This window comes from Cajanus cajan, chromosome 1 (genome assembly GCF_000230855.2).
Source record: "Cajanus cajan strain Asha chromosome 1, NIPB_CcT2T_4, whole genome shotgun sequence".
NCBI lineage: Eukaryota > Viridiplantae > Streptophyta > Magnoliopsida > Fabales > Fabaceae > Cajanus > Cajanus cajan.
This window is the reverse complement of record NC_138517.1, coordinates 69,999,318-70,026,739: the sequence shown is the minus strand read 5'-3', so window position 1 is coordinate 70,026,739 and position 27,422 is coordinate 69,999,318.

Below are 27,422 nucleotides of genomic sequence, written 5' to 3'. Positions count from 1 at the left end.
CGCTACCCCGTCGTCACAAACACGGAGGTATGCAGCTTCCGGCTCGGGCAATGAGCGAAGCTATCTCTGGAAAAGGGGTACTCACTGCTTACCGTTGTCACAAGGGTACTTAGCTTCCGGCTCAAACAAAGAGTGAAGCTAAGCCTGGAGAGACGGTACTTACAGCTTCCAGCTTGGGCAACAAGCAAAGCAAGGCCTGGAGAGGCAAAACTCACACTGCTCACCGTCGTCACAAAGGCGCTTGGTTTCCGGCTCGAACAAAGAGCGAGACTAGGCCTGGAGAGGCGAAACTCACACTGCTACCGTCGTCACAAGGATACTTAGCTTCCGGCTCGAACAAAGAGTGAAGCTAAGCCTGGAGAGGCGGGTACTCAACCATCAGCGTCATCAGAGGCGCGTTGATGTCCAACTTCCGGCTCGGGCGTCGAGTGAAGTTGACCTTGGAGAAGGTAAACTCAGCTACCGAGGATGTCAGAAGCGCCGAGGTATGCACCCACCTGGAGAGGCTACTCAACATTTTTCCACCGGAAGATGCTACAAGTCAGAAGGTCGGCACAATACCCGGACAATTGGGTCAACTCCTTTACTTGTCAGCCGATACACCAAAAGGCCGTCCGACTAAGTAAAGGGGGGGCAGCTGTAGACCCCTAAAATTGTCCGGGTCGGAAATAAAGCTTGAAGACTCTCGAAGACTGAAGGATAATCAGTCAGAAGGACTCCTCGAAGGCCCTAGGAGGGTTCTCTGTAGGTCTAGAGGTCTTAGAATAGCTCAAAATAAAGAAGTGGAGGGAAAAAGCCCAATACGGCCGTACTGAACTTAATACGGCCGTATTGAAGCTTCAATACGGCCGTACTGAAGTCAGTACGACCGTATTGACACTTCAATACAACCGCAGCGAACTCAATACGGGCGTATTGAAATTTCTGAACTTCAATACGACCGTATTGAACTTCAATACGACCGTATTGGAGTTCAAAAATTTCAATACGGCCGTATTGCCCCTGTAGGCCGTATTGCGCCTATTCCCTATAAATATGACGTCAATTGGACGTCATTCCACACTTTTTCACTCAGTTTTGACTCCCTCCTTGAGTATTCTGGGGTTTTTGAGCAGTGTTCTGCCCTAGAAATCTCTCTGGGAGTCGATCCGACGAAGTTCTGGAATTCCGAGCACTTAGCTTGGAGATTCGAACCTAGTCGAAGGGAAATCCTCCGGATTTCCGTAGTCATTTTGTTCTAGGAGAGCGAGGAGCGGGCTTGTAGAGCGAGGGAACGCCAAAACGCTTCCCAGTTCTTTGCAATATAAAAGCACGCTTCAAGAGGTTTCCCTTCAATCCTTCCTTTTACTGCTTTCTGTGTGCATATTTAAAACTGTCATCATGTAGATAGTCAATTTATAATTGCTTAGAATAAATAGGGGTAATTTAGTAATTTTATACTGTTCTTTTAAAAATAATCTGTCATAGGGAACCCGAAAGGGGCGCTGTGGGGTGCTAACACCTTCCCCACGCGTAACCGACTCCCTTACCCAACTCTGGTTGTAGTGGCCAAAGTTGATTCTTAAATCAATTGCCTTATCCCTTTTTCCAATGTTTTGAGTAAAACATTGGTGGCGACTCCACGAACCCTCCTTTTGCGAAAACCACTAATCCATGGAGGGTCCCGCTTGGGATTAATATGGATTGGTGAGTCTTTTAATAAAATTGCTCGTTTGACGAGATCTCAGTTTGAGAATAAGTCATTCTAGCAATCCACATTTTTAAACAAATAAACGAGTCCAACCATCCTTCGCGAATGCCGAAAGCCCGTTTCGGGCCGGTGGCGACAACCACGAGTTAGAATAACTGAACTAATTGTTTCAGCTCCTGTTTTAATCTATTACCTAACATGGTAATCGATTAACACGATGCCAAAATAACACAAAACTCACATTTGGAACAGAGGTAATCGATTACTTTAAAGAGGTAATCGATTAACACGATCCTTTTTCCTCTTGAAATCATCAGAATCAGTTTGGTAATCTATTACCACACATGGTAATCGATTATTCCAGTATCAATCAGTTTTTCAACATGAGTCAGGTAATCTATTACCAGTTCAGGTAATCTATTCCTTAACTCAGAAAATTTCTGATGTTTTCAAGTTTTCATTTAAAGTCTCAAACACTCAGTAAATTAATACTTCATGTTCTCAACAATGAATGAAATAAGAAAAATGAGTATTATGATATTTTCACCTTCATGTTAATTACTAATTTTTAACACATAACAAACAAACACATACAAGCCTAATCTTTTAAACAAACAATACATTATCCTTTTGACATAGGCTTAAAATAAAAAGCAACATGAGCAAAACATCAAAACTAAAACTTCTAGGGAACATCTTCCAGATGTAGATTCTTCAATCTTCAACAATCTCCCCCTTTTTGGTTTTGATGAGCCAAACTCTTCATGTTGACTTTCACGATCATCATGTTGTTTTGTTTCACTTGTTTGTTTGAAATTTGAACTTGAATTTGAACCTGCATATGTCTAGAACAAAAACTTCCATACAAAGCATTATGCAGTTCTATTTCCATTTCTTTCTTATACAATACATAAACAACCATATAAACATTTAATCAGTTTCTCATGAATTTCTCCCCCTGTTTGGCTTAACCAAACCAAAAAAAACAGAGTAAACAGAGAAATAACATGATACTTATGCAACAAAAACAACAAGCACTTAATAAGACTTTCATCATATAAGCATTAAAAATGTTCAGAAGCATACAAATACTACAACTATTACAAACTTTAAGTCTGAAATATAAATCAAAGTATTTATGCAGAACAAATTAAAATGCAGTGCCTAAAATGTAATGCATAACTAAAGTTCTTCAGGGTAGGGTATGTTCATCGCATCCAGTCGTTCAGATATAGATTCAAAACAAGCCTTCAGCTCTTGATAATCTCTTCTCTGAGTTTCTCTGATGTCATCTAGCTTTGCCAGAACAGATAGCTCAAAAGTAGAAAGAGGCTTGGGCTCTTCAGCACCTTCCTCTTCTTCAGTTTGAACTTCAGGTTGAGACGGCTCTGTAGTCTCAGCAGTAGGAACATCTTCCTTTGCTATCCAACCAGCATCTGTTTTCACTAGCTTCATCATTTTCAGAGCTCTATCCTTGATATCATGAACATCTCTGGTGACCTCTCTTGCTTCACCAGTTAAGGGAACTTTATAGAACACCAATACCTTGCTTATGAACACAGCATATGGACACTTGCAGTCCATTAACCTCCTTGTCTTTAGCATTATGTCTTCTACCACATATACCCAATCAACTTGAATGTTGTTCTTAAAAGCTGCGAGCAGTGCCATATCTTCTTCACTGATTTGTGCGTGATTGCTCCCCCTTGCTGCCAGAATCCAGACAATTACATAATGTAGGAGTCTATCTTCCATTCGTAGACCTCCAGCATTATATGTAATTTTCCTCTTTTCTTTTCTTTTGTATTCTTTATTAGCCTCCCAGGCTGAAACATCCCTCAGCATACTCATAAAAAACGTATCTTTATCTATTGAGAAATTTTTCATCTTTAATTCATTGAAGGTAGGTTTAATACCATTTCTGGTTAATCCACCAATCTTCAAAAATACATCAGCAGATAGAGTAACTTTTATTCCTTTAACTTCTGAAACCAAAGCACCATTTTCATCTCTTCCCAAATTTGAGTAAAAGACCCTAACAAGATCAGGGTAGTACAGTCCACTTAACCCAACAAATTTGCTAACTCCTTGACAAGATAACAGAGTAGGAAATGTAAAACCTTGCTCTATAAGCCAAGACGAGTAGAGTACCTTTGGAGCCACAATGTCTTTGCAAGCAAAAGACTCATTGAAAGTTTCCTCTTGAGACTTCCTTGTGAACCACGAATGAGAATATTCTTCTTCAGGTTCTGGACGAGAGGACTCTTGTTTCTTCTTTTTAGATGTACCTTGACCTTGAGTAGTAGGACGAGGGTAATCTCTGTTGGCTATGTGCTTTACACGCTTTCCTTTGCCAAGACTTTCCATGAATGGGGCTTAGGGTTAGGTTTTGAAATAGATTTTGAGATAGAAAAGGGAACCAGGGGTTTCGTTCGTTTTAGTTTGAAGTAAAAATGGAGAGAGTTTTGAATTAATTTGAATTCGAAACAAATTTAAAGAGGGTTTTTGAGTACAAAAAAAACAGGGGTTCGCGTCAGGTAATCGATTAACCCAGTTGGTAATCGATTATCTCGCAACTGAAACAGGGTAATTATGCAAGTGAGTGAGTGGTAATCGATTAACCCGATAGGTAATCGATTATCACAGTGAAATGTGTGCAGATACAGGGCATACTGTGTTTTGTGTGATTTCCTATTATGAGTGCACATACATCAAGTTTAAACCTATAAGTGCTTAGCAATTTCATGCATATTCACACAATCATACTTTAATTATGAGATTTAGGATAGATTGGACTCACTAATGATACCAAGATTGGTTCTTAGCTTGAAAAATCTTTCCTTTGGTAGAGGCTTTGTAAAGATGTCAGCAAGTTGATCTTCTGACATTATGAATTTGATGTCACAGTCTCCTTTCTCTACATGATCTCTGATAAAGTGATGTCTAACTTCAATGTGCTTAGTTCTTGAGTGTAGAATAGGATTCCTTGAAATGTTAATTGCACTTGTGTTGTCACACTTCAGTGGTATGTGATCAATCTTCAAACCAAAGTCTTGAAGTTGATGTTTAAACCAAATTGACTGAGCACAGCAGCTTCCAGCAGCTATATACTCAGCTTCAGCAGTTGAGAGTGCTACACAAGCTTGTTTCTTGCTCTGCCACGATATGAGACATTCTCCAAACGTGTGGCACGTTCCACTTGTACTTTTCCTATCCAATTTACAACCAGCAAAATCGGAGTCAGAGTAACCAGTTAAAGATGGAGAAGTACCTTTAGGATACCACAATCCAACATTGATTGTGCCTTTCAAATACTTCAGTATTTTCTTTACAGCCTTCAGATGTGATTCCTTTGGTTTTGATTGGAATCTAGCACATACACATACACTGTACATGATGTCAGGTCTGCTAGCTGTTAGATACAGAAGAGATCCAATGATCCCTCTATACATTGATTCTTCAACATCTTTTCCTGCAATATCACTATCTAGATAACAATTAGTAGACATAGGAGTATTTGATATCTAACAATTCTCCATATCAAATTTCTTTAACAGTTCTTTGCTATATTTAGTTTGATGTAGAAAAATTCCATTTTCCATTTGTTTGACTTGTAGTCCTAGGAAGAAGCTTAATTCTCCCATCATAGACATATCAAACTCCTTCTGCATATTGGAAACAAATTCTCCACAAAGAGATTGGTTAGTTGATCCAAATATTATATCATCAACATAAATCTGAATCAGCAGAATATCTTTTGATTTTCTCTTTATGAAAAGAGTTTTATCAACATTACCTCTTTGAAAGTCATGAGTTAGTAGAAACTTACTTAGCCTTTCATACCATTTCCTTGGAGCTTGTTTCAGTCCATACAAAGCTTTCTTGAGCTTGTAATCATGCTTAGGTAATTTGCAGTCAACAAAACCAGGTGGTTGAGCTACATAAACTTCTTCATCAATTAGACCATTTAAAAATGCACTTTTCACATCCATTTGATATAGTTTGAAATCAAACACACAAGCAAATGCAAGTAAAAGCCTAACAGCTTCTAATCTAGCAACTGGAGCATATGTTTCACCAAAGTCTATACCTTCCTGTTGATTGTATCCTTTGGCTACTAATCTAGCTTTATTTTTAACTATAACACCTTCTTCATTTAGTTTGTTTCTGAAAACCCATTTTGTACCAATGACATTCATATTCTTATTGAAAGGAACTAAAATCCAAACATCATTTCTTTTGAATTGATTCAGTTCATCATGCATGGCCATTATCCAGAATTCATCTTTTAATGCATGTTCCACACATAATGGTTCAATTTGAGAAACAAATGCCATATCATCACTTAGAAGATTAAAAGAGTGTCTAGTAGAAACTCCCTTATTTATATCTCCAAGAATGTTATCCAGAGATAGATCTTTGGGTTTCCTCCATTCTTTGGGTAGTGATGTGTCTTCAGATGGTGTTTTCTGCTGTAGTTCCAGTTTTTCTTCTTCTTGTGTAATACTGTCACCTATCTCATCTTCATCATTAAGAGATTTTCCTTTTTCAAGGATGTTAGTTTCATCAAAGGTAACATGTATAGATTCTTCAACAGATAAGGTACTTTTGTTAAAGACTCTATATGCTTTGCTAATTGCAGAATATCCAATAAAAACTCCTTCATCAGCCTTAGCATCAAATTTTCCAAGAGTGTCTTTTCCATTATTCAGAACAAAACACTTACAGCCAAACACTTTAAAATGTGAAATGTCAGGCTTTCTTCCTTTGTAAAGCTCATATGGTGTTTTCTTTAAAATAGGTCTAATCAAGATTCTATTTAGAACATAGCATGCAGTGTTTACTGCATCAGCCCAAAAGTATTTTGGTAAACCATTTTCATTTAACATGGCTCTTGCTAGCTCTATTAGAGATCTATTTTTCCTCTCTACAACTCCATTTTGTTGAGGAGTTCTAGGGACAGAAAAATTGTGATTAATACCATTTTCTTCACAAAAAGTTTGAAAAGATTCATTTTGAAATTCACCACCATGATCACTTCGCAAAGATTTAATTTTCAAGTCCTTTTCATTCTGAATTCTTTTTGAAATGATTCTAAAGGCTTTAAAAGCATTGTCTTTATGGGATATAAATGCAACCCATGTGAATCTGGAGTAGTCATCAATGAGAACTAAAGCATAAGTGTTTCCACCTAGACTTTTGGTTCTTGATGGTCCAAAGAGATCCATGTGCAAAAGTTCCAGCGGTCTAGAGGTTGACATAACTTTCTTTGATTTAAAAGAAGCTCTAGTCTGCTTTCCCTTTTGACATGCATCACAAAGTCCTTGTTTAGAGAACTTGATCTTTGGAAGACCACTAACAAGATCTTTAGATGCAAGTCTATTTAACTGATCTGCATTTATATGTGCAATGCGTCTATGCCATAACCATGTTACATTATCATGTGATGTGAGACAAGAATTGGATGATGAATGCTCTAAGTCTAAGATGTATATGTTATTGACTCTTTTTCCTATAAGCAGGACTTCATTTGATTCCTTATCACAAACCATACAGCATTGATTATTAAAAGAGATATTGTAATTTTTGTCACAAAGCTGGCTAATACTAAGCAGGTTATATTTGAGACCTTCTACATACAGGACATTTTCAATGAGAGTATTGGAATTGTTACCAACACTGCCTGAGCCTAGTATTCTGCCTTTGTTGTTATCTCCATATGTTACAGATCCTCCTTCTTTTTCCTGTAATGAGATAAATTTGCTTTTATCTCCTGTCATGTGTCTTGAGCAGCCGCTGTCTAAGTACCACATTGATTGCTTTGCTCTCAAGCACACCTGCAGCACAAGTTATTCAATTTGATTTTGGTACCCAATGGATCTTGGGTCCTGGAGAATCAGTGAGTACATAATCTAATTTCTTAATCCATTTATATTTTCCACTGGGAATGCCAAATTTCCTTATCATGCATCTGTAGTAGTTATGACCAGATTTCATACAATAGTTACATGAGTGGGAATTAATGGATTTCATAACATTAACCTTCTGTTTTTCTTTATCCTTTGCTTTTAATGCAGCATACAATGTTTCACAGTTCTCACATGGTGACTTTAGTTTAGAGATATCTGAAAGTAGTTTCCTGTTATCATTCTCTAAATCAGAAATTTTATCTCTCATGTGTGTCATTTTCTTTTTGTAAACATTATTTGATTTTTCTAATTTCTTTGCTTCAGCATACAGTTCAGCAAATGCATTTTGCAATTCATCATACGAGTCAATAGATGAGTCAGAATCATTTACCTCATAATCTGAATTATGTTTGGTCATGAGACAGAGATTTGCTTCCTGATCCTCATCACTATCACTTGAAGTTGTTGAGGCATTCTCTTCCCATGCTATGTATGCTTTCTTTTTCTTTGATCTGAACTTTTGTTTCGTCTCCTCATTCTTTTTCAGGCTTGGACAGTCAGCTCTCATGTGTCCAGCTTTTCCACATTCAAAACATTTGAACTTTGGAGATGAGTTTTCATTCTTCTTGAAGGATTTCTTCTGACTGGAGAATCTCTTATTGTTGTTCTTCCTTCTCATGAATTTTCTGAAATTCTTCACCATTAGATTTAATTCTTCTTGTTCAGAACTTTCATTGCTGCTATCCTCTTCATCACTTGAGGATTCTTTTACCTTTAAGGCCAGACCTTTTGCCTTTTTATCTTTTTGTTCTTCATCAGCAATCCTTGACAGATCCATCTCATATTCTCTTAGCTTTCCAAATAACTCAGCACTTGTCATCTGAGCTAAGTTCTTTGACTCTGTAATTGCTGTGACAGTTGGTTGCCATCTTCTGTTTAGTGACTTCAGGATTTTGACATTTACTTCTTCTTCCACGAAGTCTTTCCCTAATCCTTTTAGGTGATTTATTATGTGAATGAACCTCTTTTGCATATCCATGACAGTTTCACCTTGATTCATTCTGATGGTTTCATATTCCTGAATGAGTGTGTTCTTTCTAGCTCTTCTCACTTCTGGAGTTCCTTCATGTGTTACTTGGATTAAATCCCAAGCTTCCTTTGCTGTAGAACAAGCTGAAATTCTAAAAAATTCATCAGAATTTAGTGCAGAATGTATGATATTTAAAGCTTTTGCATCATTCTCTGCTCTTCTAATTTCACTTTGATCCCAGCTATCATATGGTTTCTCAATTTCTTTTCCTCCCTCTATCTTAGTGGGTATTTTGTAATCTGTGATTACAGCCTGCCAAATATTTCTATGAACAGATTCCATGAAAATTTTCATTCTAACTTTCCAAAAGGGATAGTTATCTCCACAAAACAATGGGGGTCTGTTTATAGAAGCACCTTCAGCAAACGGTAATTGATTACCAGCCATCTAACCTTTCTAAAGATCTAGTCTTGAATGTTTTACAAGATACAGCTCTGGTACCAATTGTTGGTCCCTACGGTTAGAATCTAGAAGGGGGGGTTGAATAGATTCTATGTTATTTTTCCTTTCCTTCTTTGCTTTCTAAATCTTTACCAAACAGATCTTGATTTAAAACAAACCTTTAAACAAAAAAGGTAATTCAGAGTTATAAATGCACAGCTTATCCAACAAGATTTGAATAACAAGATATGTAAAGATTGAATTTATCAATTACCAAGAATCTTTAAAGTTCAGTTTCTGCAGATAATGTTTTTCTTCATACAACATTAATCATGAAACTTATACAGAATGTAAAGAGTGTAAGAGTTAAGAAAATCATGCACCAAGATATATACTGGTTCAGCCATCCAAAGGCCTACATCCAGTTTCAGATTTAGATACACCTCTAAATCCAGTCAAATCCACTATTGATATTCTTTACATGCACCCTGCACAAGCAATATCCAATCAATGAATTTAACAAGAAAATCTTGACACCTACAAGATTAACAAACCATTTCTTGACTCCACAAGAAACATATAACCCAAGAATATTGATCCCACAATATCCTACTTGAGAAAAACCTATCTCAAGATTTCTCTTTACACAACTCTTCTAGAGATTCTCTAATCTCAAGAGTTAAAACCATTCAAACAATAACAAAAGATCAGAAACGAGTACACCTGTTCGTGTAGATATGATCTTCAACAATGTAAACCAGTTTAGAATGAATTTTCTATATGAACTTCATCTTCTTGAATTGATCTTGCACACTTCTTTTTCCAAAAGTTGATTTTCAGCAGATATGTTCTTTCTTTCTTTTTCAGAAAATCTTTTTCTCTTTTGCAGTAATGTCTGTGTGTGAAAATTCTTTTTTTCTCTTCTTAAAAAAACTTCAGTTTTAATCTTATTTAAAGACAATTTTCATGTGCAAGGAAACAGTTATTTCAGTTATATTCATAACAGAGATAATCTATTACCTGTGATGGTAATCTATTACCACGAGTTAGAATAACTGAACTAATTGTTTCAGCTCCTGTTTTAATCTATTACCTAACATGGTAATCGATTAACACGATGCCAAAATAACACAAAACTCACATTTGGAACAGAGGTAATCGATTACTTTAAAGAGGTAATCGATTAACACGATCCTTTTTCCTCTTGAAATCATCAGAATCAGTTTGGTAATCTATTACCACACATGGTAATCGATTATTCCAGTATCAATCAGTTTTTCAACATGAGTCAGGTAATCTATTACCAGTTCAGGTAATCTATTCCTTAACTCAGAAAATTTCTGATGTTTTCAAGTTTTCATTTAAAGTCTCAAACACTCAGTAAATTAATACTTCATGTTCTCAACAATGAATGAAATAAGAAAAATGAGTATTATGATATTTTCACCTTCATGTTAATTACTAATTTTTAACACATAACAAACAAACACATACAAGCCTAATCTTTTAAACAAACAATACATTATCCTTTTGACATAGGCTTAAAATAAAAAGCAACATGAGCAAAACATCAAAACTAAAACTTCTAGGGAACATCTTCCAGATGTAGATTCTTCAATCTTCAACAAAAAAGATCTCTCTACAAGTTCAACAAAAGGGCAACTAAGAAAGATGAAGGGAGCATATCTTCTTATAATTGTTTTGAATGTGAAAAATATAGCCATATAAAAGTTGAATGCCTCAATCTCCTAAAGAAGAAACAAGAGGAGAAGAAAGGAAAGAAAAATAACGAAGGAAAAATAGCCTACATAGTTTGAGAAGATAACAATCTGAGTTCAACAAGCAGTTAATCTGAATCAGAGGAAATCAATCTATGTTTGATGGCTGAAGCTGATCAAGATAACATTGTAAGTGATTCTGATCTTGAGTCTAATCCTGATTATGATCAACTTCAAGAGGCATTTATTCAAATACACAATGAAGCCTGAAAAAGAGATTCATTAAATACAAAGCTTAGAAACAAATTGACTTGGTATGAAAATACTTTGATTAAAGCTTAACAAGAATTTGAAAATTTGAAAATTGAATATGATCATTTGCAAACAATGTTTAGTTTCAATAAGCTTATTGTGAGACAAGTTTTTCTACCAAAGCTAAATGTGAAAGTTGCAAGTCTTTACAAAGAAAAAATGATGATTTGGAAAACCAACTTGCAAAATTCACAAATGGAAAAACAAATCTTAACATTATATTAGGAAATTAAAGAGCCAAGAGTTTGCTATGGTATCTTGATAGTGGCTGCTCAAGAAACATGACTGGAGATCCTTCAAAGTTTTCAAGTCTGAAACTAAAGCATGAAGGATATGTGACATATGGTGACAACAAAGGAAATATGTTGGGTTGTGGAAATGCTGGTAACTATTCTTCCACAACTTTGATTGAAAATTTGTTACTTGTTGAAGGGCTGAAACACAATTTGTTGAGCATAAGCTAATTAAGTGATAAGGGATTCAATATTGAATTTGATAATTCTTGATGTTTGATTTGTGATAAATTGACTAATGAGATAAGATTCATTGGGAAAATAATTAATAATATTTACATGTTAGACTTAGTGCATTCAATCACAATCTCTAACACAAAATGTTTGATCACTAAAGAATATAATGTTTGGCTTTGGCATAGGAGAGTTGCACACATACACATGAATCATCTAAACAAATTAAGTAGAAAAGAGTTTGTAATTAGACTACCTAAACTCAAGTTCAGCAAGGATAAACTATGTGATGCTTGTCAAAAAGGTAAGCAAGTAAAGGCTAGTTTTAAAAGCAAAAAATATGATTTCATCCTCAAAGCCTTTGCAACTAATTCACATGGATTTATTCGGTCCTTCAAGAACCATGAGTCTAGAAGGAATTACTATAGGCTGGTTATGGTAGATGATTATTCAAGGTTTACATGGGTAATGTTTCTTGCTACTAAGAGTGAAGCCTTCAATGCTTTTAAGAAATTTGCTAAGCTAGTTCAAAATGAGAAGAACACAAATATTACCTCAATTAGGAGTGATCATGGAGGAGAATTCCAAAATGTTTTATTCCAAAACTTTTATGAGGAGCATGGCATAGGCCACAACTTTTTAGCACCTAGGACTCTTCAACAAAATGGTGTTGTGGAGAGGAAAAATAGGTCTGTAGAGGAATTAGCTAGAATAATTGATGGAAAACTTGTAGTGGAACCAGATTGATGTTGATTCCTCTTCAAGTTCCTCCCTAGACCTTTGGATCCTTGATTTAAGCTTTCCAATGCCTCCAATGGAAGAGAAGCTTCGGATTCCACCAATGCTTTGGTGTAGAAGACTCTTCAAGAGGTGCCAATCCTTGGAGGAGATAATCCCCTTTAATCCTTACCACACTCTTCTTTGAGAGGATAAGAGAATTGGATGAGTATCAAAGAGGTTAATGACTTTTAGAAGAGAGATATTGGCTGATCAATTTCGGAATTCACTTTATATTTCATCAAAAAGTGATTACAAAGGTCAGAACAAGGTTTGTATAGGGTGGGGGAAAATTATGGTGCAAGCTAGGCTATCTATGGTTCAAGAGAACCATGGTTAGTTTAGCTTGACCACTCTAGTTAGCTTAGGAGGCTTGTGGAGCAATCTTCTAACTTACAAGCTTGGGAAGCAAGCTAAGTTAGAAGCTTGTAGCACAAGCTTCCCAAGAGTGCAAGAGAAGCCAAGCAATTCAGCCATAGAACCAACCTAGGCGGCCCACATTTTTTTTCCATATTTAATCCAATCCAAAAACTTGGAGTTGGTTTAGTTAGGTTCACCATATGATGGTGAGACCTAGCTAAATCAATTCCTTGGAAAATTTGGCCTAGGCCCAATTCTAGCCCAATTACTAGCTACACCTACACACCTTGCTATTTGTCATCCCACTTCTACTACTGAAAAATATAGAAATGAATGAACCTTAATACTAGGTCAAATGGAGAAAAAATCTCCAAGTAACATACCTTAAATTCCTAAAGGATAACCTAAAATAAAAGAAAGAAAGTGTCTCACAAATACAAAGGCAAAATACACCTATACAAGCAACTACTATGTACAAGTATCATACAATGTATATAGAATAGACTGTAGCAGACTAATAAGAGGAATCATACTCAATGCTCATGAAGTGCAAAGGTCTAAGAAGCACCTTCTCTGTAGAAGCCTCCTCCAGCCTCCTAACCATAGACCTAGTTAAAGGTCCAATAGTCTTCAAGTGTGAGCCTCCTTGGATCAACCTTCACCCTTCTTGGTTTTACCTCTTCCAAAAGGATCCTTGGGAATTAGATTTCCATCAATAATGCTAAATGAGATTAATCTACCTAAATACTATTGGGCTGATTCAATAAATACAGCATGTCATTGTCGCCACTGGCCCGAAACGGGGCTTTCGGCATTCGCGAAGGATGGTTGGACTCGTTTGTTTGTTTAAAATATGGATTGCTAGAATGACTTATTCTCAAACTGAGACCTCGTCAAACGAGCAATTTTATTAAAATGGTTCACCAATCCATATTAATCCCAAGCGGGACCCTCCATGGATTAGTGGTTTTCGCAAAAGGAGGGTTCTTTGGAGTCGCCACCAATGTTTTACTCAAAACATTGGAAAAAGGGATAAGGCAATCGATTCAAAAATCGACTTCGGCCATTACAACCAGAGTCGGGTAAGGGAGTCGGTTACGCGTGGGGAAGGTGTTAGCACCCCACAGCGCCCCTTTCGGGTTCCCTATGACAGATTATTTCTAAAATAATAGCGTAAAATTACTAAATTACCCCTATTTATTCTAAGCAATTATAAATTAACTATCTACATGATGACAGTTTAAATATGCACACAGAAAGCAGTAAAAGGAAGGATTTAAGAAGAAACCTTTGAAGCGTGCTTTTATATATTTTGTAAAACTGGGAAGCTTTTTGGCGTTCCCTCGCTCTACAAGCCCGCTCGCTCCCTCCTATAAAATTTTAACTATGGAAATCCGGAGGATTTCCCTTCGACTAGGTTCGATCCTCAAGCAAAATGGCTCGGGGCTCAAGAACTTCGTCGGATCAACTCTCCGAGTGATTTCTAGGGCAGAACACTGCTCAAAAACCCCAGAATACTCAAGGAGAGGGTTGAAACTATGTTCCAAAATGTCCTATGACGTCAAAATGACGCCATATTGTCGCCACCGGCCCGAAACGGGCTTTCGGCATTCGCGAAGGATGGTTGGACTCGTTTATTTGTTTGAAAAATGTGGATTGCTAGAATGACTTATTCTCAAACTGAGACCTCGTCAAACGAGCAATTTTATTAAAATGCTCACTAATCCATATTAATCCCAAGCGGGACCCTCCATGGATTAGTGGTTTTCATAAAGGAGGGTTCGTGGAGTCGCCACCAATGTTTTACTCAAAACATTGGAAAAAGGGATAAGGCAATTGATTTAAAAATCAACTTTGGCCACTACAACCAGAGTTGGGTAAGGGAGTCGGTTACGCGTGGGGAAGGTGTTAGCACCCCACAGCGCCCCTTTCGGGTTCCCTATGACAGATTATTTTTAACAGAACAGTATAAAATTACTAAATTACCCCTATTTATTCTAAGCAATTATAATTGACTATCTACATGATGACAGTTTAAATATTCACACAGAAAGCAGTAAAAGGAAGGATTGAAGGAAAACCTCTTGAAGCGTGCTTTTTATAAAAAATGAACTGGGAAGCGTTTTGGCGTTCCCACGCTCTACAAGCCCGCTCCTCGCTCTCCTAGAACAAAATTTTAACTAAGGGAATCAAAGAGATTTCCCCTCGACTAGGTTTGAATCTCCAAGCTAAGTGCTCGGAATTCCAGAACTTCGTCGGATCGACTCCCAGAGAGATTTCTAGGGCAGAACACTGCTCAAAAACCCCAGAATACTCAAGGAGGGAGTCAAAACTGAGTGAAAAAGTGTGGAATGACGTCCAATTGACGTCATATTTATAGGGAATAGGCGCAATACGGCCTACGGGAGCAATACGGCCGTATTGAAATTTTTGAACTTCAATACGGTCGTATTGAGTTCAATACGGCCGTATTGAAGTTCAGAAATTTCAATGCGCCCGTATTGAGTTCACAGCGGCTGCATTGAAGTGTCAATACGGGCGTATTGATTTCAGTACGGCCGTATTGAAGTTTCAGAAACTTCAATACGCCGTATTGAGTCCGCTGCGGCCGTATTGAAGCTTCAATACGGCCGTATTGAATGCAGTACGGCCGTATTGGGCTTTTTCCCTCCACTTCGTTATTTTGAGCTATTCTAAGACCTCTAGACCTACAGAGAACCCTCCTAGGGCCTTCCAGGAGTCCTTCTGGCTGATCTTCCTTCAGTCTTCGAGAGTCTTCAAGCTTTATTTCCGACCCGGACAATTTTAGGGGTCTACAGCTGCCCCCCCTTTACTTAGTCGGACGGCCTCTTGGTGTATCGGCTGACAAGTAAAGGAGTTGACCCAATTGTCCGGGTATTGTGCCGACCTTCTGACTTGTAGCGTCTTCCGGTAGGAAAATGTTGAGTAGCCTCTCCAGGTGGGTGCATACCTCGGCGCTTCTGACATCCTCGGTAGCTGAGTTTACCTTCTCCAAGGTCAACTTCACTCGACGCTCGAGCTGGAAGTTGGACATCAACGCGCCTCTGATGACGCTGATGGTTGAGTACCGCCTCTCCAGGCTTAGCTTCACTCTTTGTTCGAGCCGGAAGCTAGGCACCTTTGCGACGACGGTGAGCAGTGTGAGTTTTGCCTCTCCAGGCCTTGCTTTGCTTGTTGCCCAAGCTGGAAGCTGTGAGTATCGTCTCTCCAGGCTTAGCTTCACTCTTTGTTCGAGCCGGAAGCTAAGCACCCTTGTGACGACGGTGAGCAGTATGAGTTTTGCCTCTCCAGGCCTTGCTTTGCTTGTTGTCCAAGCTGGAAGCCGTAAGTACCGTCTCTCCAGGCTTAGTTTCACTCTTTGTTTGAGCCGGAAGCTAAACACCTTTGTGACGACGGTAAGCGGTGAGTACCCCTTTTCCAGAGATAGCTTCGCTCATTGCCCGAGCCGGAAGCTGCATACCTCCGTGTCTGTGACGACGGGGTAGCGTGAATATCTCCTTTCCAGGGATTCGTGATGATTTTGTCTCCACAGCCCACGATGCTGCTTCGACGGTTGTTTTTTGATTTTGTGCCACTAAGGGCTGGATAACGCAGGGATCCGTCTAGGGGATGTGCAGTTACTCATAGGTTCTTGTGTCCCAACTTTCCATTGCGTAGTTGGTTCCCACTGGGGAATTTCTGATTCCTTTGGGTGCAGACACAAAGATGCTCTTTCTGATGTGAGCGGTGCCTTATGATTGGCTGACGTCCTTTCGACGTTGGTGGAGTATCCCGGTTATCCTTATTCGGGTGACTCTTTTGGTTTTCTGATTTTGCTGCCTCTGTGTAGGCTGTTATCCACTGGGGGATTTTGTCGTTGATTTTGATTAGCCTCTTCTGTTAGGCGTATCAGCTTGACGTTCAATGATTGGCTGAGCCAGATTCCACTTGGGGAATGATTATTGATTTTTATTTTCTTCTCCTTCTGCAGGGATGCCTCTTGAGTAGGCGACTGGGGATTTGGGGATCTTACGTATCCCAGAGTATTATTTAGGAAGCCTCTACAGGCTTAGCCTCACTCGACACTTGAGTTGGAGAGCTATCTTCACTGAGGAAGTTTAAGTCCTTTGACTTGGATATTCTGCTTGGGAGATCGTACTTCCATTGAGGATGTCGTCGATCTTGCTTTGATGGCTCTTGTTGGGGATTTTGAGTCCAAGAGCGTGAGTTGAGGTTTCTCTGGGGAGTATTATTTCTGCGAGCCTCTCCAGGCTCAATTATTTTGAGATGTGGGGGATGAGGAGTATTGTTTCGGCGAGCCTCTCCAGGCTCAGTTATTCTGTGTGAACTGGTTGTTGGATTTTCTGAATCTTTGTATTTTGCTTGCTGCTGTCATACACAAGCAATTTTCTATTTTTCTATTTTATGCAGTTGCCTCATGATAAGGTCTTTGAATGTGCAACTAATGTGTGTGATGCACAAATGCAATTCAATTTTTTATTTTTGTTCATTTATTTAGAAAAGTGAGTGGCTCTCCCTATCCTCTTCTTCTTGGAGGACTTTCTGTCATTGACGCGAGGGAGTATTTTTGTGAGCCTTTACGCAGGAGATTATGGATTTTACAGGAACCCCTCCAATTTTCTTTTATTGACCGATTATTAAGAGTTTCGTACAATTTTTAGAAAAACCAACTCAAAGGCATAATCACATGGTCAAGAGAGAAAAGAAACAAATGGATATTTTATTGATATTCACAAATGTTCATACAGAAAGATTTACGAAAGGAATTTCTGAAGAATGGCTGGCCAAGGTAGGCTATACATTTTTGGCTTAAACAATTATATCTGTAATTGTCGCTTTTCTCGTTCCCCTAATCGTTTTGGGTGAGATGCCTGAGCCAGGAGTGTAGATACTGCAAGACGCTTGCTTCTAGAAGATTATCACTTGAACCGCCTTTCGGTTTTCGGTTCAAGTGATCGTTGCTTGCTTTACTTTTTGCATCTTATTCTTTTGCCCCTAATTTTTGCCTAGGACGTATCCTAGCGGGGATAATTTTGCCTTTGTTTTGCCTAGTACCCTTGTACTGGCGGGCTTTTTGTTTTGCCCTAACTTTTGCCTAGGATGCCCTTTTTGGGTTTTCATCCTAACGGGCTGATGCAAGCAACGTCTTCAAGCATAATACTTCTTTACCACGTCAGCGTTGACTGGGTATCGAAGTTCTTCTCCGTCCATGTCTGTGAGAATCAATGCTCCCCCGGAGAAGGCTCGCTTCACCACGTATGGTCCTTCGTAATTTGGGGCCCACTTTCCGATTTTGTCCTTTTGAGCTGGTAGTAATTTCTTCATCACCAGCTCTCCCTCATGGTAGACTCGAGGGTGGACTTTCTTGTCAAAAGCCTTTTTGATCTTCCTTTGATAGGCTTGACCATGGCATATGGCGTTCAGCCGCTTTTCTTCAATAAGGTTCAATTGGTCATACCGGCTTTGAACCCATTCTGCCTCGGAAAGTTTCGCTTCCATGATTACCCTTAGAGAAGGTATTTCGACCTCGACGGGTAGAACTGCCTCCATCCCATAAACAAGGGAGAACGGAGTAGCTCCTGTGGACGTGCGCACTGAAGTCCTGTATCCATGGAGAGCGAAGGGTAGCATCTCATGCCAGTCTTTGAATGAGACAACCATCTTTTGTACTATCTTCTTGATGTTTTTGTTGGCTGCCTCGACTGCCCCATTCATCTTTGGTCGATATGGGGAAGAGTTATGGTGTTGGATTTTGAACTCTTGGCACAGTTCTTCCACCATCTTGTTATTCAAATTGGATCCGTTATCAGTGATGATCTTGTCGGGAATACCGTATCTGCATATAATATTCTTCCTAATGAAGGATGTTACCACCTTTCGGGTCACGTGAGCATACGATGCCGCTTCTACCCATTTGGTGAAATAGTCAATGGCCACAAGGATGAATCTGTGTCCATTGGATGCCTTTGGCTCGATGGGTCCAATAACATCCATGCCCCATATTGAGAATGGCCAAGGTGAAGCCAATACGTTGAGTGGAGTTGGCGGAACATGGATGTTATCGGCGTATGCTTGACATTTGTGGCATTTTCGCACGTATTGGTGGCAATCCTTTTCCATGGTCGACCAATAATATCCTGCTCTGAGGATCTTTTTAGCCATTGCGGGCCCGGGAATATGGGTACCGAAAACCCCCTCATGTACTTCTTTGATCAAGTTTTGAGCCTCGGCTTGGTCTACACATCTTAACAAGACCGAGTCATAATTTTTCTTGTAGAGGGTTTTGCCGATTAGCAGAAATCCCATGGCTCTTCTCCGGATATTTTTTTTGTCATTATCACTAGCCATATCAGGATATTCCCCTTTTGACAAATATTGTTTGATGTCATGGAACCATGGATGATCATCAACAGCTTCATCTATCAGTAGGCAGAACGCTTGCTTATCGTGCCGCCGGATATTGATGATGGGCATTTCATGCTCCTTATCCAAGGCGAACATCGATGATAGTGTAGCAAGGGCGTCAGCAAACTGATTCTCCTCCCTTGGAATGTATTCAAAGATGACACTTTGGAAGAATTGTGTCAAATCTTTGATATGCTCAACATATGGTATCAGTTTAGGATTTCGGACTTCCCAGTCTCCTCGTAGTTGATGGATGACTAAAGCCGAATCTCCAAATACTTTGAGTTTGAGGATACCATTATTGATAGCCGCTTGGATTCCTAACGCGCAAGCCTCGTATTCGGCCATATTATTTGTACAGTCGAAATTGAGTCTTGCTGTTAGAGGGATATGCTTTCCTTGTGGGGAGATTAACACTGTCCCGATCCCCTGTCCAAGCATGTTGGAGGCTCCATCAAAATACATGGTCCACACATCGTCCTTAGGATCTTCATGTTGTATACTCATTACATGTTCATCGGGGAAATCATCCTGAAGGGATTGATAATCATTGGTCGGCCCATGTGCTAGATAATCAGCTAGGGTACTGCCTTTGATGGCTTTTTGTGTGACATGTATGATGTCGAATTCTGATAATTGTACTTGCCATCGGGCGATCTTCCCAGTGATTATTGGCTTGTCGAACACGTACTTAATTGGGTCCATTTTGGAGACCAACCAAGTAGTATGCCTTATCATGTACTGCCTGAGCCTTTGTGTTGCCCACGCTAACGCACAACAAGTCTTTTCTAATGGCGTGTAGCGGGTTTCATAACCAAGGAACTTTTTGCTCAGGTAGTAGATGGCTTGTTCTTTCTTTCCAGTTTCGTCCTGTTGCCCTAGCACGGCTCCCATGGACTCATCAAGCACTGTCAGATAGAGGATTAATGGCCTTCCCTCGACAGGTGGCACCAATACTGGTGGATTGGCCAAGCACTGTTTGACCTTGTCAAAAGCTCGTTGACAATTCTCATCCCAAGTTCCGGAATGATTCTTGCGCAACAGCTTGAATATCGGTTTGCACGTGTCAGTCAACTGTGCGATGAACCTTGCGACGTAGTTCACCCTACCGAGGAATCCTCTAATTTCTTTCTCAGTTTTAGGAGGAGGCATTTCCATTATTGCCTTTACTTTATCGGGGTCCACCTCTATGCCTTTTTTACTGACGATGAACCCAAGAAGCTTACCCGACCGAACTCCGAAAGTACACTTAGCCGGGTTTAGCTTAAGCTGATACTTACGAAGCCGATTGAATAATTTTCTCAAATATTGGATGTGGTCCATTTCGTCTTTCGACTTTGCGATCATGTCATCCACGTATACTTCGATTTCTTTGTGGATCATATCGTGGAATAGAGTCACCATCGCTCGTTGGTAGGTGGCCCCCGCATTTTTAAGTCCGAAAGGCATCACCCTGTAGCAGAAAGTTCCCCAGGGTGTAATGAAAGGAGTTTTCTCGCGGTCTTCTATATTCATCTTGATTTGATTATACCCCGAGTATCCATCCATGAAGGAATAGAGTGTGTTTGTGGCGGTGTGATCCACGAGTGTATCAATATGTGGCAAGGGAAAATCGTCCTTTGGACTGGCACGATTCAAATCCCTATAATCAACACACACTCTAACTTTTCCATTCTTTTTGACGACTGGCACAATGTTAGCCAGCCATTCGGGATACTGGGATACAACCAAAAATCCCGCGTCCAATTGTTTTTCCACCTCCTCCTTAATTTTTAAGGACCATTCGGGCTTGATTCGTCGAAGCTTTTGCTTAATAGGTCGAAACCCCTCTTTTAAGGGCAACTTGTGTTCGACAATGTTGGAGTCCAACCCGGGCATATCATGGTACGACCATGCAAATACGTCCTTGTATTCCCTCAATAATTGAATTAATTGCGTTTTTATTCCATCACTGATACGGGTCCCAATGTTGACCTCTTTCAACTCTTGACCCTGCCCCAAATTCACGGTCTCCAATTCTTCTTGATTCGGTTGGAGTAGACGAGCTTCTTGATCTAGCAGTCTTTGCAGATCCGGAGAGATGGTCTCCTCATCACTGTCCAACTCAACCCATTCACCCTCGGCTTTCGGATCCCGATCAGAGCGAGCAATCACAGACATAATTATTTATTGGTTCTGTTTAGGTTTAGAGTTTATTAATATTAATGAGAGAGAGAGAATAGAACAAAATGAGAGAATAATGTGTGAAAAATGCCTTTTTATTGATATATGAGTGTAAAACTGTACAAAACCCTTTATTTACATGAAAAGGTCCTCATGATCTCGGGTACTGATCATGAGTCCCTAAAAGAAAAATGTGGAGGGGCCCTATCATGGCTTGCCCTTCTCTCTACTCCTGCTGCGGTAGAGGATTCTTGCTCACGTCGGGCGCCGTCGAATCGAAAGTGACCCACCCAGCGTCGATAAGGTCTTGGACCTTGTACTTGAGAGCTCGGCAGTTCTCCGTTGAGTGCCCCTGTGCCCCCGAATGGTATAGACATTTGTCTTGTGGATTGTACCAATCGGGGTAGGGTGGATTCACCTTCTTTGGTGGAATGTAAGCTATAAGGCGCGCCTCCACTAGCTTCGGCAGGAGATCGCTGTAAGTGGTCGGAAGTCTATCAAACTTCTTCACAGAGTTGTTTTGCGATTTGCCTGACTTCGAAGCGGAAGAAGACGGAGCAATGGTTACAGCGTTGACTCCTCCTTCTTTCTTCTTCCCAAAGGCCTTCTTAGCTTCATATGATTGGGAAGGTTTAGCCAGCTTCCCACTTTTAAGTCCTTGTTCCACCCTTTCTCCTATGGTGATGATGTCCGAGAAGAGTGTCGTTGTGTTCCCTATCATTTTATCGTAATAGGGACCAGTCAACGAGTTGATGAATAAGGACACCGTCTCCTTATCCGACAGCGGGGGCTCTATCTGTGCCGCCAACTCCCTCCAACGTTGGGCGTACGCCTTGAAGGATTCATCGTTCTTTTTACTCAAGGCTTGAAGATCAGACCTATCGGGTGTTAGGTCGATGTTGTATTTGTAGCGCTTGAGGAAGGCGTCGGCCAACTGCCTCCATGTGTGTACTAGATTTCCATCTAGCTGCATATACCAGTTAAGTGCAGTTTCAGCTAAGCTCTCTTGAAAGCAGTGGATCAAGAGCTTTTCATTTGTGGCATATGCAGCCATCTTGCGACAGTACATGGTGAGATGACTTTTAGGGCAAGTCGATCCCACGTACTTTGGGAAATCTGGCACTTTAAATTTAGGAGGGAATTGAATGTCCCTCACCAAACACATGTCGGCGGCATCCTTAATGTCAAAGTCATGCCCCTCCATAGCCCTTAGCCGATCCTCGAGGGCATGGAATTGTTCCTTTGAGACCTCGGGCTCTTTTATTATAATTCCTGCCCCAAGGGGTACGGCGTTTGGAGGATCTTTTTCATGCTCTTCCTCCTCTCCCTCATGATGGGACCCATGATCACTATGATGGGAATCATGGATGTTGTGATGACGCATGAGTTCCATCATTTGCGCCATCTGCTCTTTAAGCTGTGAAAGCTCGGTTGTGAGCTTCTTGTTTTGCTCCTCCAATGCTTCCATTTTCTTGACTTTCCGTGCGCGCGTAAGGATAGAGAGATGACCAGCCACTTTCTAAAATGAATGTTTAGTTAGTTTATTTTATGGAATGAATACACTCTTTAACATGAGCTTGATAAACCTCCATCTTTAAGGCGCTGCCTTTTTAAGACGGAAGTTTACCACCCTTCTTTATCTATGATTTCTCCCCAACGGAGAATCTCTATAGTCATGGGTCTCTTTCACTCATGTCAAGAGGTATTGGTGATCCTAAAATGTATGTTTTCATGAGGATGCATGATGTCTTATTGGTGATGATGTACATGCTCCTCACTTTTATTATATTTTCACACATGGTCTTTCCTCTCATGTCATGGTTTTTTATGCATGGGGATTATTTTTAGACCTTATCACGAGGTTATTTATTAATGCACAAACAATGTCACATAACGAATGCACAAACAATTCACTCATCCACGAACAGTCACGAGCGAATTACGAGGTAGGGGTCTCCTGCAGAAAAGTGCATATTCAAGGAGGATCTAACTGTTCTCACTTGGTCAAAGGCCCCCAAGGTGCCCCCATTATAGGGACCCAATTCCTCTTGTCGTAGGTCGATGGAAAGCTCCAACGCACCGTCGGACTCAAGTTCATGGTTATCACCTTGAGTGATGCTTTTCGACAACGGTCTCATAGGCTCCTATAAACCCATCAACCGGCCGTACTAACATCCACTCCCTATGGATTACCACTCATGCCCCCGGGTATAGAGGGAACTGTTGTGTGCAAAGGTTTGTGTGCAGTTTTTATTTCAAACAATTGCGGAATTTAAGCATACAACAGTTATTTAAAGCCATATAATAAAACATGTTATCATACAAGTGAGGGGTAATAAAGTAATTTTAACTATTATTTGTTAAAAATAATCTGTCACTAAATGGGACTGACTCTCGAGGCTTCCCCAGTGGAGTCGCCATCTGTCGCCACCGGCCCGAAACGGGCTTTCGGCATTCGCGAAGGATGGTTGGACTCGTTTATTTGTTTGAAAAATGTGGATTGCTAGAATGACTTATTCTCAAACTGAGACCTCGTCAAACGAGCAATTTTATTAAAATGCTCACTAATCCATATTAATCCCAAGCGGGACCCTCCATGGATTAGTGGTTTTCATAAAGGAGGGTTCGTGGAGTCGCCACCAATGTTTTACTCAAAACATTGGAAAAAGGGATAAGGCAATTGATTTAAAAATCAACTTTGGCCACTACAACCAGAGTTGGGTAAGGGAGTCGGTTACGCGTGGGGAAGGTGTTAGCACCCCACAGCGCCCCTTTCGGGTTCCCTATGACAGATTATTTTTAACAGAACAGTATAAAATTACTAAATTACCCCTATTTATTCTAAGCAATTATAATTGACTATCTACATGATGACAGTTTAAATATTCACACAGAAAGCAGTAAAAGGAAGGATTGAAGGAAAACCTCTTGAAGCGTGCTTTTTATAAAAAATGAACTGGGAAGCGTTTTGGCGTTCCCACGCTCTACAAGCCCGCTCCTCGCTCTCCTAGAACAAAATTTTAACTAAGGGAATCAAAGAGATTTCCCCTCGACTAGGTTTGAATCTCCAAGCTAAGTGCTCGGAATTCCAGAACTTCGTCGGATCGACTCCCAGAGAGATTTCTAGGGCAGAACACTGCTCAAAAACCCCAGAATACTCAAGGAGGGAGTCAAAACTGAGTGAAAAAGTGTGGAATGACGTCCAATTGACGTCATATTTATAGGGAATAGGCGCAATACGGCCTACGGGAGCAATACGGCCGTATTGAAATTTTTGAACTTCAATACGGTCGTATTGAGTTCAATACGGCCGTATTGAAGTTCAGAAATTTCAATGCGCCCGTATTGAGTTCACAGCGGCTGCATTGAAGTGTCAATACGGGCGTATTGATTTCAGTACGGCCGTATTGAAGTTTCAGAAACTTCAATACGCCGTATTGAGTCCGCTGCGGCCGTATTGAAGCTTCAATACGGCCGTATTGAATGCAGTACGGCCGTATTGGGCTTTTTCCCTCCACTTCGTTATTTTGAGCTATTCTAAGACCTCTAGACTTACAGAGAACCCTCCTAGGGCCTTCCAGGAGTCCTTCTGGCTGATCTTCCTTCAGTCTTCGAGAGTCTTCAAGCTTTATTTCCGACCCGGACAATTTTAGGGGTCTACACATATTTATAGGGAACAGGCGCAATACGGGCTATGGAATCAATACGGCCGTATTGAAATTTTTGAACTTCAATACGGCCGTATTGAAATTCAGAAATTTCAATGCGCCCGTATTGAGTTCACTGCGGCTGTATTGAAGCTTCAATACGGCCGTATTGATTTCAGTACGGCCGTATTGAAGTTTCAGAAACTTCAATACGCCGTATTGAGTTCACTGCGGCCGTGTTGAAGCTTCAATACGGCCGTATTAAGTTTAGTACGGCCGTATTGGGCTTCATTCCCTCCACTTCCTTATTTTAAGCTACTCTAAGACCTCTAAACCTACAGATAGCCATCCTATGGTCTTCTAGGAGTCCTTCTGGCTGACTTTCCTTCGATCTTTGAGGGTCTTCGAGTTTTATTTCCGACCCGGACAATTTTAGGGGTCTACAGCTGCCCCCCCTTTACTTAGTCGGACGGCCTTTTGGTGTACCGGCTGACAAGTAAAGGAGTTGACCCAATTGTCCGGGTGATGTGCCGACCTTCTGACTTGTAATGTCTTCCGGTGGAAAATTGTTGAGTAGCCTCTCCAGGTGGGTGCATACCTCGGCGCTTCTGACATCCTCGGTAGCTGAGTTTACCCTCTCCAGGGTCAACTTCACTCGACGCCTGAGCCGGAAGTTGAACACCGACGTGCCTCTGGCGACGCTGGTGATTGAGTACCGTCTCTCCAGACCTAGCCTCACTCGACGCCCGAGCCGGAAGCTAGACACCAGTGTTTTAACATCACTGATGATTGAGTATTGCCTCTCCAGGCCTTGAGTACCGTCTCTCCAGACTTTGAGTACTGTCTCTCCAGACCTTGAGTACCGTCTCTCCAGACTTTGAGTACCGTCTCTCCAGACTTTGTTTGAGTACCGTCTCTCCAGACTTTGAGTACCGTCTCTCCAGACCTTGAGTACCGTCTCTCCAGACCTTGAGTATCGTCTCTCCAGACTTTCTTTGAGTACCGTCTCTCCAGACTTTCTTTGAGTACCGTCTCTCCAGACTTTGAGTACTGTCTCTCCAGACTTTGTTTGAGTACCGTCTCTCCAGACTTTGTTTGAGTACCGTCTCTCCAGACTTTGTTTGAGTACCGTCTCTCCAGACTTTGTTTGAGTACCGTCTCTCCAGACTTCGTTTGAGTACCGTCTCTCCAGACTTTGTTTGAGTACCGTCTCTCCAGACTTTCTTTGAGTACCGTCTCTCCAGACTTTGTTTGAGTACCGTCTCTCCAGACTTCGTTTGAGTACCGTCTCTCCAGACCTTGTTTGAGTACCGTCTCTCCAGACCTTGTTTGAGTACCGTCTCTCCAGACTTTGTTTGAGTACCGTCTCTCCAGACTTTGTTTGAGTACCGTCACTCCAGACCTTGTTTGAGTACCGTCTCTCCAGACTTCGTTTGAGTACTGTCTCTCCAGACTTCGTTTGAGTACCGTCTCTCCAGACTTCGTTTGAGTATCGTCTCTCCAGACTTTGCCTCTCAAATTGAGGTAGTTGAGTATAGTTTGTCTCCACAGTCCACAATGCTGCTTCGACGGTTTGTTTTTCTGATTTTGTGCCGCTGAGGGCTAGATAACGCAGGGATCCGTCTAGGGGATGTGCAGTCATTCATAGGTTCTTGTGTCCCAACTTGCATTGCTTAGTTGGTACCCATGGGAATTTTTGGCTCCTTGGGGTGTAGACACAGATGCTCTCTCTCTGAGTTGAGCGATGCCTTATGTTTGGCTGACGTCCTTTTGACGTGAGTGGAGTATCCCGGTTGTCCTTATTCGGGTGTCTCTCTTTGATTTTCTGATTGTGTTGCCTCTGTGTAGGCTGTTATCCGCTGGGGGATTTTGTCGTTGATTTTGATTAGCCTCTTCTGTTAGGCGTATCGGCTTGACGTTCGATGTTTGGCTAAGAGCCGGATTCCACTTGGGGAATACTTATTGATATTTTTGATTTTCTCTTTTTGTAGGGATGCCTCTGAGTAGGCGACTGGGGAATGGGGGATCTTATGTATCCCAGAGTATTATTTAGGAAGCCTCTGCAGGCTTAGCCTCACTCAACGCTTGAGCTGGAGAGCTATCTTTACTGAGGAAGTTTAAGTCCTTTGACTTGGATATTCTGCTTGGATGATCGCGCTCCCATTGGGGATTTTGACGATCTTGCTTTGATAGCTCTCGCTGGGGATTTGTTCTGAGCGCGAGCTGAGGTTTCTCTGGGGAGTATTATTTCTACGAGCCTCTCCAGGCTCATTTATTCTGAAAGAGTATTATTTCGGCAAGCCTCTCCAGGCTCAATTATTCTGAAAGAGTATTATTTCGGCAAGCCTCTCCAGGCTCAGTTATTCTGAAAGAGTATTATTTCGGCAAGCCTCTCCAGGCTCAGTTATTCTGAAAGAGTATTATTTCGGCAAGCCTCTCCAGGCTCAGTTATTCTGAGAGAGTATTGTTTCGGCAAGCCTCT